The sequence below is a fragment of the Anastrepha ludens genome, chromosome 5 (assembly GCF_028408465.1).
Source record: "Anastrepha ludens isolate Willacy chromosome 5, idAnaLude1.1, whole genome shotgun sequence".
NCBI classification, from domain to species: domain Eukaryota; kingdom Metazoa; phylum Arthropoda; class Insecta; order Diptera; family Tephritidae; genus Anastrepha; species Anastrepha ludens.
The window spans coordinates 55,842,642-55,857,267 of record NC_071501.1 but is presented as its reverse complement, the minus strand read 5'-3'; the positions used below and the strand labels follow the sequence as shown (position 1 = coordinate 55,857,267).

The window sequence follows — 14,626 nt, the reverse complement described above, 5'->3', positions numbered from 1 at the left end:
CAGATTAACCGTTGCAAAGCCGTCCAGCGCTTTTCGAAGGCTTTCTGGTAATGGGTAGAGCCCCCGTCTTCCCTTTTTTAACTCTATTATAATCGAGTCAGATCAAGGTCGAAGCGATCCGTGGGTTTTTTAGCCTCTGTTGGCTTCTTTTCCTCTGAATCGTCTGCCATTTTTTTGTGGTCGCAGAAGATGTCGATTTCTGCGCGATTTTGACCTTTTTTTGGAATCAGTTCCTTCGTGTAGAGATGGGATGTAGTTCCTTCGTGTGCTATGGATTCTGGACTGGTTTTAGACCTCTGCCTTTTTTCTGACGAAGGAATGCTTTTTTCAGCCACTCTTGCTGTTTTGCGCGTCTGCAAAGGGCTGCGAATCACTTTAAGTACATGCTTTCCTTCCTTTAACTGCATGGCCACTTCCGTGTGTGCAAATTTTATTTTGCTAACCATTTTCCTTATGTCATTGTGGACATTGCAGTGTGTGTCGGTATATTTCATAAAACCGTCGATTTCCTTTCGAAGGCGCCCAATCAAATCAGTTACGGAAAAAGCTTTTGGCTCCGAATTGTTATTTGATGGCGATGTCAGGTTTTTTTGGTGGCTGTCCGTCACCCGCGGGGAGTTAAGTTGAGGTACCGGAGGTCCACTCAAGGATGGAGCTTGTATATACTGCCACGTCGTTGGCTCGCTTCCAAGAAAACTTAATTATTTTCAACTGCTTTGTTCATCGCCGGTGTGTTACTTGTAATAACTGCTGGTTGCGGTGGAGTTCTACTAATAACAGAACTCCTCTTAACACTGCAGCTCCTCCTTAATCAACAGCATTATTGTTGTTTTCTTCATTGCTTTTGGTTTTTTTGTTCTCAATTTTGTCCATGCTTTAGGGCCCAAACTCACAGCCGCTATCTCTGGACGTGTATGTAGTTTCCGTAAATCCTATGGCTATCTATGGAACAGAGAGGCCATACTATGGTGGACACTGGCCCACACTTCAAGCCCGAACTAGTGGGGAGTAATCTCAACCCAACCTACATGGTTACTTAAAACTACGCGCTTTGAGCGCTTGTAAAGCCTTCCAGGTTTTAATAGGGCGGAGAAGCAATAAACCCTTCTGTAAGTCATTTCAGTTAGATTTCACTCCGCCTACAGAGGTTTACTGCCCCAGCCCGATCACAATCTGCTTCCGATCCAGTATGGCATAATCAGAATCTGCACTGTCATATTATCACCAGCCGTTCCTAACATGGAGAACAGTGGATTTTTTTATGTTAACTGTTACATGATGAAGCGGACACTTATTTGTAAACGGCGGTGACGACTCGCCTCATCGGAACAGCTAGCTTTTATACCGATCCCTCCGTCTATGCCGCTCATTGTCGGGGGTTCCTTCATTTTTAAAACTTATTCACTACTAACCTGCTACTATACCATAGGCCGTCCGGCTATCCGCAACCTGCCGACCCCCAGGGTAGCTTAGAGCCTTGGTTAGTCGTCCGATTCCTAGGGAGCGTGGACCTCCGGGGGTTGATGCTCTTATAAAGCATGCGTTCAGAGCCAGATCAGACGAAAAGTGGGAATCATCTCAACCACACCTACACCAACAATCCAATGGCGATAGGCTTGGAACGTACTCCGAGGCCCGCCAACTTTTAATGGGACGGGGACAGTCACGTCATAAGCCCGCCAGCCATTTACTCGGGTGGCAGAATGCCGCAACCACAAGCTCTGGAATCAGCGATCAAGTTTGAGGTAAGAAAAAGGGTAATCCATAAGAAAGCAGGGTCGACAGTGCTCAGGTTTGGAAGGCCGTCAAGGCCGCAATTCATTTGGCATTATCTGGGGTGTATCGCGCAGATGCAACCTGCCCTACACCTCAAAAGCAGGCGTAACAGACCGCATAAATAATACAAAACAAGCTTTTGGCTCTCTTACAGCTATCTGGAAATCTCCATTTCGCTAGTAACTTTGTTTGACTTTAATGCTTTGTAAGTCTGTAAATGTCATTAGTCTAGTAGTTGGTGTAGTACTCATCTTTTTTTGGATATGTTGTCTGCAAACTTGTTACCTTTAATATCTGCGGGGCTTGAAAACCACATGTTTAATTTTCCGTGGATTATAAAGCTAATAATTTCAGCAGCCTCCATTTCAGTGATCGTCAGATCCGGTGAGCTATAGAATGGAATTAAAAACTAGTTTTGATGTTGCTTTCCTACAATACATGTTTATAGTCAAGCTGTAGTTTTTAAGAGAGGAACCGCTTACCTCGCTTCTCCGTACCCTAGGTTGCTGTATCAGTGCGATATCCACGTCTTCCTCCGATAGGAGAACGATTAGGTTGCCCGTTGTAGTCTTGGAGTGCAGCAAATTGATCTGAGCAACCTTGAGACCCTTACTTAGTAGTAGTTTTTAGGGGTATTAGTGTCGTCAAGCTGTGTGTCCGTATGTTGCTCGTTAGCGCCATCCTTTTTGGCAGAACCGGAGGGATCCTATTGCATGTACGTGAGCAACTTGTTGGCGTCTTCAACCTCGTCCTGCTCATCCTACAGATTTGCAGAACAGAAAAACTTCAGTTTCGCTTTCCTCATGCCGAACCGAAGTTTGTTATTCACTTTTTAAAGTGGCTCGATACTCTCTTCCGAGATTTGGAGAAGGAAGGACACTGTTCTTTTGCGGAGGCTCTGCTTTGATGATGCTCCAGCCATCCATCGGAACGGAATAGGTGTACGCTTGCAAGTATGGGATCCGCTGCTTTGCTTCGAACTCCATGTTGGATATTCTCGGCCATCGATAATCTCGCTAGCTGGAATTTATTTGAGCCTTAAACTTTCCTAGTCGATCTGGATTTTTTGCAGGAAATCAAAAGAGAGCTGATCGTCATATTTGATCATCCTGTCCACGGACACCTCCATTGCCAACGCGAAACAAACCTTATAGGGGAGTACCGAAACGAATGATCGAGGTGACCTTAACAGTATGTAATAGGAGTAGCACTCCGACTTTCACCTTTCAAAACATGGAATGCTATAGCGGATGAGCGGAAGTAATATATATAACATTACTGTCTGAAAATACTTCAGTGGGGCTAAAATATTAAAGGGTATTAAGCAAAAAGTTTTGGAGGTAGATCCACCCTTACCGTATCGTAATCCATTTAGAACAAATTGTACACGGTTTTAAAATGTAGTAGAGAACAAAATAGGAAGGATTCCGATCCATCAAATCACTCTTACAGGAAACATTGAGAGTAGGGTTACAAGATTGGAGAAGACATTCAGCAGGGTCTACAAAATGTCATATCCAATTAAATATAGAACAATCCTATCCTCCTTGGTAGAGCAATGAGCTCTCAAAATTATCAAATTTTAATCTCAGCTACTCCACAGGTAATTGGCAACTGTACAGGTCGAAAGGCAACTAGGGCCGCCAAGAAAAAGAACTGAAGAGATTTCTGTTCCTCCATCGAATCTGCCAGAGATTCTGCAAGGCTCACCCACATTTTGTCCAAAGATCATTCAATGACTTCTTGGGTCAAGAAACATGGTACTTGGACTTTAATACCGAAAGAATCTCTAGAACTTCTCTTAAATACTCATTTTCTGCTTAGGATAGCGATGTTGGGAGAATCCTGCGGAGCCGCTATAACTCCCAGCATCTTGCCGATGTAATAGTCACAAAAGAGAAAGTTGCATGGGCAATCAAATCATTTTCATCTTTCAAATCTCCAGGCTCTGACGAGATTTTCCTAAGATGTTACAGGAAACTCTTGATAGTATTCTACCATGGCCAATCGGAATTTTCAAAGCATTTCTAAGCCTACGCTATATTCCAAATAGTTGGAAACTTGTTAGAGTCGTCTTCATACCAAAGGCATGTAGAAGAGGACATGAATCATCATTTGCACAACATGCTTACCTCAAAGGCAAATCAACGGAGACAGCGCTTCACCAAAAGAAGGCGCTTCCGAATAAAGAAAGGCGCATTTAATGCTATCCAACATTCGCTAATACACTTAGAGGTGGACAATTGTTTCAGCAATTGGATTATCCCAATGCTGGAAACCAGGATCATTAGAGTTAATATGGGTAATATCAACATAAGTAGGTCCATAGAGGTACTCCACAGGGAAGAGTATTGTCTTCATTTCTTTGATTATGTGTGATTAGCAAAATCTTACTAAAACTTAATAGAAGTGGGGAAAGAGTGGTGGTGTACACTGATGATATAGTTGACATGGCATAAGGATCAGTCGGATCATTCAAAAGGCGCTAGGCGAGCTTAACTTTTGGGGCCAAAGGCTGTGGCCTAAGATTAAATTAAAACAGAACTAGTGCTATTTACCACCAGATATAATATAAGATACCAATTGTTACCCTACCAAATATTATTGGACAAACTTTCCCACTTTCAGTTAGTGCAAAGTACTTAGGTTTAATTCTGGACTCCAAACTTAGCTGAATATTAAACATTGAAGAACGGGTAAGAAAAGCAGACATTTCTTTATATGCCTGTAAGCATATGCTAGGAAGAAGGTGAGATTTTCAACCTAAGTATACATCATGGTTGTATAACGATCTGTAGTTTGGTAGAAAGCTCTAAGGAGAGATTACAATATCAAATTACTTAGCAGTATACTAAGATCAATCTGTGCCATAGCGGTTGGTGCAATCAGATCACGTCCTTGGAGGATGTACGTCTGGTTTCTGGTCTGCCGGAGAACAAGCAGCCAAAATTAACATACCTCACAACACACACTGTCACAGTTGTAAACAACCAGAGAAAAAGGAAACGATTTTCGATTTGCTCTGTGAATGGCTTGCCTTATGGAAGGAAATAATGTCAACCCTGGGTTCTTAAACAGAACGGATTGGATATAGCCATGATGTAAATAATTTAACGGTTATTGGTAACGAGCTGGTAACGAAAATGTGGCAACAAAATGGTGCGGAAGCGCTAGTTGGATTCTGGAAGAATCACCACTTCAACCAAACAACTAACAGTCGACGCAAATCGCAAAATTCGTAATTGCTTTGGTGGAAAGAATCGTCCGAATGAGTCAACAATTAAATGGTTGGTGAAAAGTTTCAAGAAACTGGTTCTGTCGAGAATAGAAAATGAGCTGGCAGACCAAGAACTGGACGTCCAGTGCAAGGTATAGTTGAAAAATGTTTAAAATTCATGAGCCGTAACTAAAGAGCTGTATTTTGAACAAATGTGGCGAAACCTGAAAAAATCTAAATTTGTACGTGTTTTATTTTTTTTAAAAGACGCCCCTTGATTTTTCAAGAGTGTTGCTGAAACTGCGCGTATATATCTTTGTAAAGCTGTGCTGCAAGCCACTGAGAGCAATTTTAACTAATTTTTAGTTCGATTTGCATAAACCTTCAAGCCGTACTGATATGTTGATACGAGCTCTTGTGACGTTGATCAACAATGCCGCATGGATAAATGAGCGCTTTGATGTCAGATATTTAACAATTTTAAGTTTCAAATTCAGAAAATCTATACTTATGTATTATCTAGTATTATACCTAAAAACTTTGTTTAAACATAAAGATAAGTAGTAATTTAAACATAGCGGAAGAAATTGAAGTGTCGGGAGATTGTGACCAAGTAGAGATTTGAGAAAGGATTTCTGGGTAAGTCCTCATAACAACTATATGTGCATAATTGGCGCTTATTGGGTGTTTGGCCGAGCTGCTCCTCCTATTTGTGGTGTGCGCCTTGATGCTGTTCCATAAATGGAGAGGCCTACAGTTTTACGCCGACTCCGAACAGTAGATTTTTTTTTATGAGGAGTTTTTTCATGGCAGAAATACACTAGGAGGTTTACCACTGCCTGCCGAGGGGTGACTGCTTTTAGAAAAAACGTTTTCTTCATTTGGTGTTTCACGGTGATTCGGACTTACGTTCTCCGAATGGTAGTCACGCACCAGCCCATTGGGCTCCGCCGGCTGCCTCATAACATCTTCTTGGTTGTAATTTGGTTGTATATAATAATATTAATATGCCGTCAGCGTAAAGCCGACGGTCGCAAATGTCGATAATATTAGAGAGAGCTCATCACACGCAATAAAGCATGGTATATAATCATAGATAAGGGAGAACCTTGTGAGGTACCATTAGCGAGAGAATCTGTTCACCTGGGGCGGAGATTAGAACATTTATTTTTCGGTTTATTAAGTTTATTTATTTATTAAGTTTATTTGAACAAGCATACCAAGAGAGTCTTGCAGCGATTGAGAAATGATTCGAGGTTATAAAAAGTGTCTCGAGGGCGGAAATCAAAGAAGGTAAGGGAAGTTCAATCAACCATTTTACATCGGCCAATGTTTTTTGTTGGGTATTGGAAGATGAACTAACACTGCTAGTAAACTATTTTTGCCATTTTTGAATCTTCTGTACTGGAGAAAATTTGATAGAGACCGGGAGCGATTGAATACGTAACATGTGGTTTTTTCTTTTGTTTTATTTCTGAATCTTCAATTTATCAACCTCTGACATTTGAGATATGGAAGCCCCAAAAAATAATGCACGCAATGAAATTACCTTCTAAATGGATAAAGGGATGTTGGGAAAAGATTTTTCAAATGTGTGCAAAAGCCTGATATGGAAGGGAAAAGGCGCAAGCTTTAGTAATTTTCCAGAGGGATTGAAGAGGGTAGGTTGTAAGTTGTACCCAAATTAGTTAAATTAAATAACGACACCCAGTTTACTGGATATATTGTGCGGTTAGTTGTGGAAAAAAGGAGTGTAAGCCTTAGGACCATAAGGAATGGCATTGGATGCAAGAGGAGTTTCGTTCAGAAGAACTATTTTTCATTAGGATTTCTAGATACTGAAAGTTTGTATACTATAGTACCCGTCTATGTTCGACCAAAGTAAAAAATTCGTAATAGAAAGACTAAAAAGTTGCTGTTATAAATAGCTCTGCGTAGTTAATTGTTCATATGTTCAGGTAAGAAGAATCTGTGAACGTAGTGGGAAGAATGGGAGAGAGGTGTTATCAGGTGAAGTGGTTAGTGAATTGCAAGAAGTATATATTAGAGAAATGGGAGGGAGTCAAACGTATGAAGCGAGAAGGAATATTCGAGGATGATAGACTACCAGGTAAAAAACGAAATTGAGCGAGTAACTTCAGCTGCCATGTCGCCCAGGGATGATAAATTTACCAGGTTTGTCCATTAACTACGTGGAAGAACAAAATTGTGCGAGCAATTGTGTCATGTCACCGGTCAGCAGAGTTCTGCGCACTCATGTTACACGTATTCACAAACAAATTGCTGTCAAGACGCCAGTAACGTCAACCAATCAGTTAATTTTTTCAATTTCCTGAAAGCCGGTTAACGGTCTGATATTGGCCACATTTTCTGAATTCTTTTCGCCATGCTTTAACATTCCAATCACCAAATCGCAAGAAAAAACAAATCCTTGGTAGTATAGAAATTACGACGTTGAGAAATAGAGAGAGAGGGATTGTTGTTCGAAAAGACGGATGGGATACTCGAGTTGTTATTAATTGTTGCTGAAGTATAAGTTTTGTAAAGAAAGTTATTAGTGCTAAAGTTTATTTTGCTTATGTTGGCTTCAGCGGATGGCGAACTTTTGGTAATGGGATTTTGCTTCGAGTATATTGAATTTCTCGCATATTTTGATATTTGTTGTGTATTGATAACAAACATATCAAACAATGATGAATGAACAATGTTAATATAGTTAATGTTAAAAGTTGCGAGCTTAAGAACTTAATAATCATGGGAACAGATATTCCATGGCACAAGTTAGAGTGCGCATTGTTCCAGGCTTATAAGAAATCGTAGTTGGTAGTTGTTGATTGCTATTCTTAATATGATATAATGAGTTGATGCTTTTAAGCTAGAGTTCATCAAGCTCATTTATATTAACCAAAATTAAATCTGTTTTTGAATGGAACCTCTGCTATTTTTATTTTTGAACATATGGCCACCATTCAATTCGAGTGAGTTTTGCTTTTGCTTAGAGAGGTTCAAATAGTATCGGACAGAGTTCAATAAAAACTGTAAAGATAATGATTTATAAGTCAAAAAGAAACACCCCACCCGTAAACATCACACCTTCATTACAAAACTTCCCCAAAAACAATGTATCGGGTTTAGTGGGTTGTTAATATCTCGAAAATTGAGAACGAAAATATCAGCAGTATCGCAAAGTTTTCAAACCAATAGTGTTGATGCATCTTTCGCAATACAATTAGAAAAAATGCAAAATCAGATTAATATAAGCGATGCAGATTTATCTATATCAGCAATTCTCATGACAAGTATTAACAAGCTTCCAGCAAAAAGATCTTTGTGTACGGCGAAGCATGACTGATAATGATAACACATGTTAGGATCGTTTTTTGCAGTCGGTAGAGCTGAATACAATCTTTCTAAAAGACACCAAGACTGTTAATTTTAAATAAACAAAAAGCATCAAATTGATTTATACCTATCAGGTCATTCATCATTTCATATCAGGTATTTTACCCATAATTTTACTTTTGTACGATTTTAGCATACAAAAAATTATTCGCAGAATATAACGGAACTATTTATATTTTCTTTGATATATTGTGCATTCAACAAGTGATTTTAATCGCGTCTAGAAGCACGTGTCGTTAAAAAATAAAATGGCATCTTCGAACGCGTATAAGAGACATATTTTGTATTTTTTTTTATAAAAGTTCTAAAAATACAACAACTGCTGCTGCAGAAATAAACACTGTTCACGGAGAGGATACAGTGAGTGTAAGGACTGCGCAAAATTGGTTTTCAAAATTCCGAAGTGGTAACTGCGACGTAGTGGATGCCCCGCGCGCTGGTCGTCCTGAAGTCTTACACTCCGACGCCTTGCTCGAACTCGTGGAAGCTGAGCCAAATTTGACAGTCGATATCATAGCTCACAGGTTAAATTCATCGCACAGAACAGTTCACTAGCACCTGGTTCAGTTGGGAAAGCTTTCAAACCTGGGAAGATGGGTTCCGCATAGATTTTCCGTCGTCAACCTTCAGCAGAGAGTGAATATGTGTTCTCAGCTGCTGCAACGGCTTGAAAATGAAAGTTTTTTGAACCGTATCGTTAATGGTGCTGTAAAATCGGTCCTTTACAATAATTCTGTTCGTAAACGCCAATGGTTAGATAAAGATGAAACACCAGAACCGACCCCTAGAGATGGCCTTCACCCCAAGAATATCCTCCTGTCTATTTGGTGGGATATGGCCGGTATTATGAACTTCTGGAACCAAACCAGACGATAACTGCTGATTATTATTCCCATCCGTAATCAAACCTGAATGAGGCACTTAACAAAAATCGACCGTCTTTAGTGAATAGTCGCAAAGTTTTGTTTCACCACGAAAACGCAAGACCTTATACTGCAAGGCAAACATTAGGCAAACTGAACGAGCTCGAATGGGAGCTAATGCCGCATCCACTATACTCTCCGGATATTGCACCTTGTGATTATCACCTTTTCCGTGGACTTGAATCCCATATGAGGAGTAGCCTCAAAAGAAGCTATAAAAAGGGATATCGAAGCGTATTTTGGCTCCAAGGACGAACAATGTTTTGAGCAGGGAGTTAAAACTTTGCCTAAACGTTGGAAAGACATTGTAAATAATGAAGGAAAATATCATACTGATTAATAAATACCTTAAATATCTTCTTTATTAATTTTAAAACGATCTTTAAAAAACGCACGAACTTATGGAATGACCTGATATAACTACAACTATAATAAGAGTGAAACTGGAATCCTCTATATATTTTACAAAACTGCTAAATATTGAATGGCAGCCGGGGTTTTAGCTTTATTTAATTTATTAATTTAGGAGGATGGTTCCATGTGTAGAAGACCACGCAAGTGGGGAAAGTTACTGATCGATATTCACTTGGGAGTGGCCAAGACGATTCTTCTGCACATAGTTCAAGCAGCTCCTAGCCCACGTATCCTCTGGGTAGCTTCCGAACACCCGTTGCGTATGCCGATGATATTGAAACCATCGGTCTTAGCAACCGCGCTTTTGGATCTGCCGCCTCCAAACTGAATAAAGTTTGTAATGAGTCTGAAGGTGAACGAGGAATGAGTCTGGAGGTGAACGAGGACAAAACGAAGTACCTCCGGTCTTCAAACAAACAGTCGGCGCACTCGCGTATCGGCACCCACGTCACTGTTGACAGTTATAATTTCGAGGTTGTAAGGGACTTCGTATACTTAGGAACCAGCATTAACACCGATAACAATGTCAGTTTTGAAATCCAACGTAGAATCTCTCTTACCAACAAGTGCTACTTTGGACTAAGTAGGCAATTGAGTAGTAAAGTCCTCTCCCGACAAACAAAACTAACACTCTACAAGACTCTCATCATGCCCGTCCTAACGTATGGCGCAGAAGCTTGGACGATGACAACATCCGATGAAGCAACGCTTGGAGTATTCGAAAGAAAGATTCTGCGTAAGAATTTTGGACCTTTGCACGTTGACAACGGCGAATATCGCAGACGATGGAACGATGAGCTGTATGAGCTGTACGACGACATAGACATAGCGCAGCGAATAAAGATCCAGCGGCTACGTTGGCTGGGTCATGTCGTCCGAATGAATACAAACGCTCCGGTTTTGAAAGTATTCGATACGGTACCAGCTGGTGGTAGCAGAGGAAGAGGAAGGCCTCCTCTGCGTTGGAAAGATCAGGTGGAGAAGGACTTGGCTTCACTTGGTGTGTTCAATTGGCGCCGGTTAGCATGAGAAAGAAACGAGCGCGCTTTGTTAAACTCGGCCAAAATCGTGTAAGCGGTTATCGCGCCAATTAAGAAGAAGAATTTATTAATTTGTGCATTCAAAAGCCGAAACTCTCTCTGACTCTCTGGTTGCATGTGTCAAACGTGTTAAAGGTGCTAGTCGAATTTCCGCAGTCTTTCCACAGGCGAATTTAACGTAGCTTAGGGTTGTCTATGAATTTATTCCCAAAATTGTTCCACAGAAGAAAGAAATGTCAAAAATTCTACCCAATCTCAGCCTAATGATGCCTACAAATGAAACTCTGATCTTCTAGCTTTGGTTCTTTTCCATTGCTGTATGATCCAAATATACATATAAGAGACTATGTCTTATAATATGGAGTTTAGATTTTTTTTATTCATTTAATTTGAGATATTAAAATTTTTTCTTGAGAATAGTATTTTGATCATCCTATAGATATGAAGGTATGATGTCGTTATAGTTAAAATAATTTAACTGTGAGCTTCCCTTATTAAAAATGATTTGAAAGTAGTTCCTACCTTACGTATAATTTTACATTTTTTTATTTTATGATTTTTCAAATGCAAAACACTCTCTTTTTCTTATACGACTTTTATAGCACATAAAATTGCAAGCGCTGTTCTCTCTTGCATCGCTTCCCTTAATAAAATGATCAGCAAACAGTTCATCTTAGCATTTTTGCAGTAGTGGATGTTAATACTCATAAAATGAACAAGTGTATGTGACATTACGGAATAGATTTTGTAATAGCATAAAAACTAGCATAATAAAATTCACATATAAATAATATTAAGTACCAGTTGTGGAAATTATTTACTAGAACGTCTTATAATACATTTTGCGACTTTTGATTTAAAAGTGAAATTGAAAATCAAGTGTCACATGTGTGAATAAACATTTTAATACCAAAGTTTTAAACTAATTTGCGTTAACTAATAATTCTACCTGAGTCAGTGCTGGTGCTTTTTTATATATAATATGTACACATATATCTATACGTCACAACGACGTACATAAATTATAGCTTCGATGCACTGACCAATTCTTTCTGAACAATTCCGAAATAAAAATGTAAAACATTCAGCCACTTTTTGAATCCCCGTCAACATTTACATATACGAGCACATACATATATACAGGTAATATTGATAAGAATAGCATTTCCTCGTGGCTCTGTGAGTCTCATGTGGAATTTGAATTACATACAACATAGCATCGTACACTTTTAAAATCGCTTTGGGTGATGCAAATTCAATGATCCAACATAAAAATAGATTTTATCATACAAAAAATATTGAAAGAAAATAATATTATATATTGATCCTAGTGCACTTAGTATATTACTACACTAATACAATTTTTTAGCTGTATAGTATTAGTATACTATGCACGCAGGAGCCAGGAGAGCCAAGTATAAACGGAACTAAATCGCTAAGCGGACTTCATCGGATGAAAGTTCGCACTGTAATTCATGAGATTGTGCATAATCAAGGCAACGGCGAAGATCGCCTTACGAAGTTTGTCGTGAATGGATTCATTTTTAATTTTACAGCTATCGCCGGTCGACAAATTTAGCTCTCAGTGAAGAATGTAAACAAATATTCTTCCCAAGCGATATTCATCTATCGCTTGTGATGTGAATCTCGTTTTGGTACTGCTGAACTAACTTAACTCCTCACCGTTTTGATCCTGTTTATACTATAACTCTAAAACAGTAGTTGTCAATTCACTTCACGAGTGGAGATAGACTGTGTTTGTCATGATATATGTACATATGTATTGTTTTCTTATGCTGAAATCCGAATAAATCCCTTACAATAGTTCCTCTGAGTTCGATCACTGGATCAAATTAATGGCAACACACTTTCTTTACTTTATTTAAAACACTTTAATTTACATGTACACGTCCACCTTAAGACTATTACCCTCTATTACTTTTCGTTTATTCGCTTACAAGTTCAACTTCCAACTAAATACCCCATGCGCATGCACCTCTGCTTATATTCATGTGCTTAATAACTATCGTAATTTGTAGATTTGGCAGCTCGTATCTTCTGGCAGTTCTGACTCCCCATCTGCTGTCTCCATCAAATCTAATTCAATTTTTTTGTTTTAGCATCTCGTTCGCTCGCCATTGTTGTCAGTCGGTTCGCGAAGCTTCACCGTTCGGAACACTGCCCTCCGCTTAGGTCTGATCGTCCCGAGAGAACACCAAATCCTTCGATCCAAATGGAACCAATTTCTCCAGATGAACCACTTTGACTTTCCCCTGTCCCACATCCTCTTTCCACCTGAGTTCATCTTCGGTTGGCTGGGTGGTTCTTCTGGTTGCCGGCCTTCAGCTTCTGGCTGTTATCAACTTCAACACTTGACGCGACTATGCTTTACTTTACATGTACACGTTCGCCTTAAGACTGAATTACTTTATTAATTCTCATTTACTCGCTTACACGCGCAACCTACGATTGATTACCCTATACGCATGCCCCTCTGCTTTCATATATGTGCTTAACAACTATCGTGATTTTTAGATATGGCAAGTCGTATTTCAAGCCCACCTGGTTTGGTGGGAAGCTCTTCGGAAGGGCTATAATATCACTAAATTGGAGAGGGTGCAAAGGGCTGCATGTATTGGTATCACCGGAGCATGTAATGCTGCCCTGAATGTCGTTTTGCACTTACTTCCCATTGACTTTTACGTTATTTCCCTCGTTGCTCAAAGAGCAATCAGGTTAAAGAAGGTTGGCCTCTGTAGACAATCTCTCAAGGGACATGGTAGCATTTTTGGGTAGTTAACACCATATTTCTGCGAACTTCGGACAGATCTCTCTATCCGCAAACTGGAGTTTGAGGGGCGTCCTAAGGAAATCTTTCCAAATAGGTAGGATTGTCTCGAAGGGAAAATCTGCACCGAACCTTGTACCCTTGTCTTCACTGACGGCTTCAAGATGGAATTGGGAGTCGCTCCGTTTTCTCTAAACCAACCAATTTAACTTTCCTCTTAAAATTGTCGATTACTGCTAGTATATTTCGGGCAGAAGTCCTGCAGGCTTGTAAAATGCTTAGGGAACGTGGGAGCAAGGAAAATATTAACATTTCTCCGATTGGCAAGCTGCAATCAAGGCTGTGATGGCGTGATGGTACAGAACCAAACTAGTAAACTCCTCAAAAGAGAATATCAAATCTCTTGGGTGTGCAGGTAACATTTCTCTGGTCTGAGAGGGAAATGAAATTGCTGATGAGCTTGCCAGGAAGGGGACTGAATTGGTCTCAAAGACCTCCTACTCGATCATCGGCATCCCTTTGACAGTTGTTAAAGGGGAATTGAACAACTTTTTCTCAGGAAAGCGCAGAAAGGATGGAGCTCCATTTCCTTATATGCTATTTCGAAGACCCTTTGGCCCCAGTACAATAGAAAGAAGACTCAGAAAGTCCTAGGGACTCCAAGCCATTCAATTTAGAAACTCGTAGCTGTATTTACCGGTCATTGGACGATCGACACATACGCGGAAAAGCTAGGTTTACTACTTAATCCCCATTCCAGAAGCTGTGGGGACCTTTCAAAGAAGGAGACTATTAAGCACTTTCTCCGTAAATGTCCGGGTTTGGCAGCTAGACGATTAACCCCTTGCCTTACGATTAAATCTCGAAGAATAGTACGCGTGCAAACAATTAAATTTAGTATAATTATCATAAAATAAAACGTAAGTATTTTTTTTAATCTATTACATAAAAGTAAAAACTATTTCATTTGTAATACAACAGGTTTATTAAGTAATGATAATATTAAATAAAAATAAAGACTTTAAGTAATAATAAAATTAAGATGAAACAAAGAAAATTCTTGATA

At 39.6% G+C, this 14,626-nt stretch overlaps 2 protein-coding genes across 5 annotated transcripts in view; one reads left to right on the top strand and one right to left on the bottom strand.

Annotated features, from left to right (window-relative positions):
* Positions 1 to 14,626, bottom strand: part of LOC128864279 (protein abrupt) — a 134,954-nt gene that overhangs the window by 109,550 nt on the left and 10,778 nt on the right. The gene's annotated exons all lie outside the window — the stretch shown is intronic.
* Positions 11,402 to 14,626, top strand: part of LOC128864280 (voltage-dependent L-type calcium channel subunit beta-2) — a 112,979-nt gene continuing 109,754 nt past the window's right edge. The window contains exon 1 of one of the 2 annotated variants that reach the window (XM_054103872.1): positions 11,402 to 11,493. The gene's annotated coding sequence lies outside the window, so the exon portion shown is untranslated. Of the gene's footprint in view, positions 11,916 to 14,626 lie in introns of both variants that reach the window. The other variant, XM_054103871.1, reaches the window with a different exon arrangement.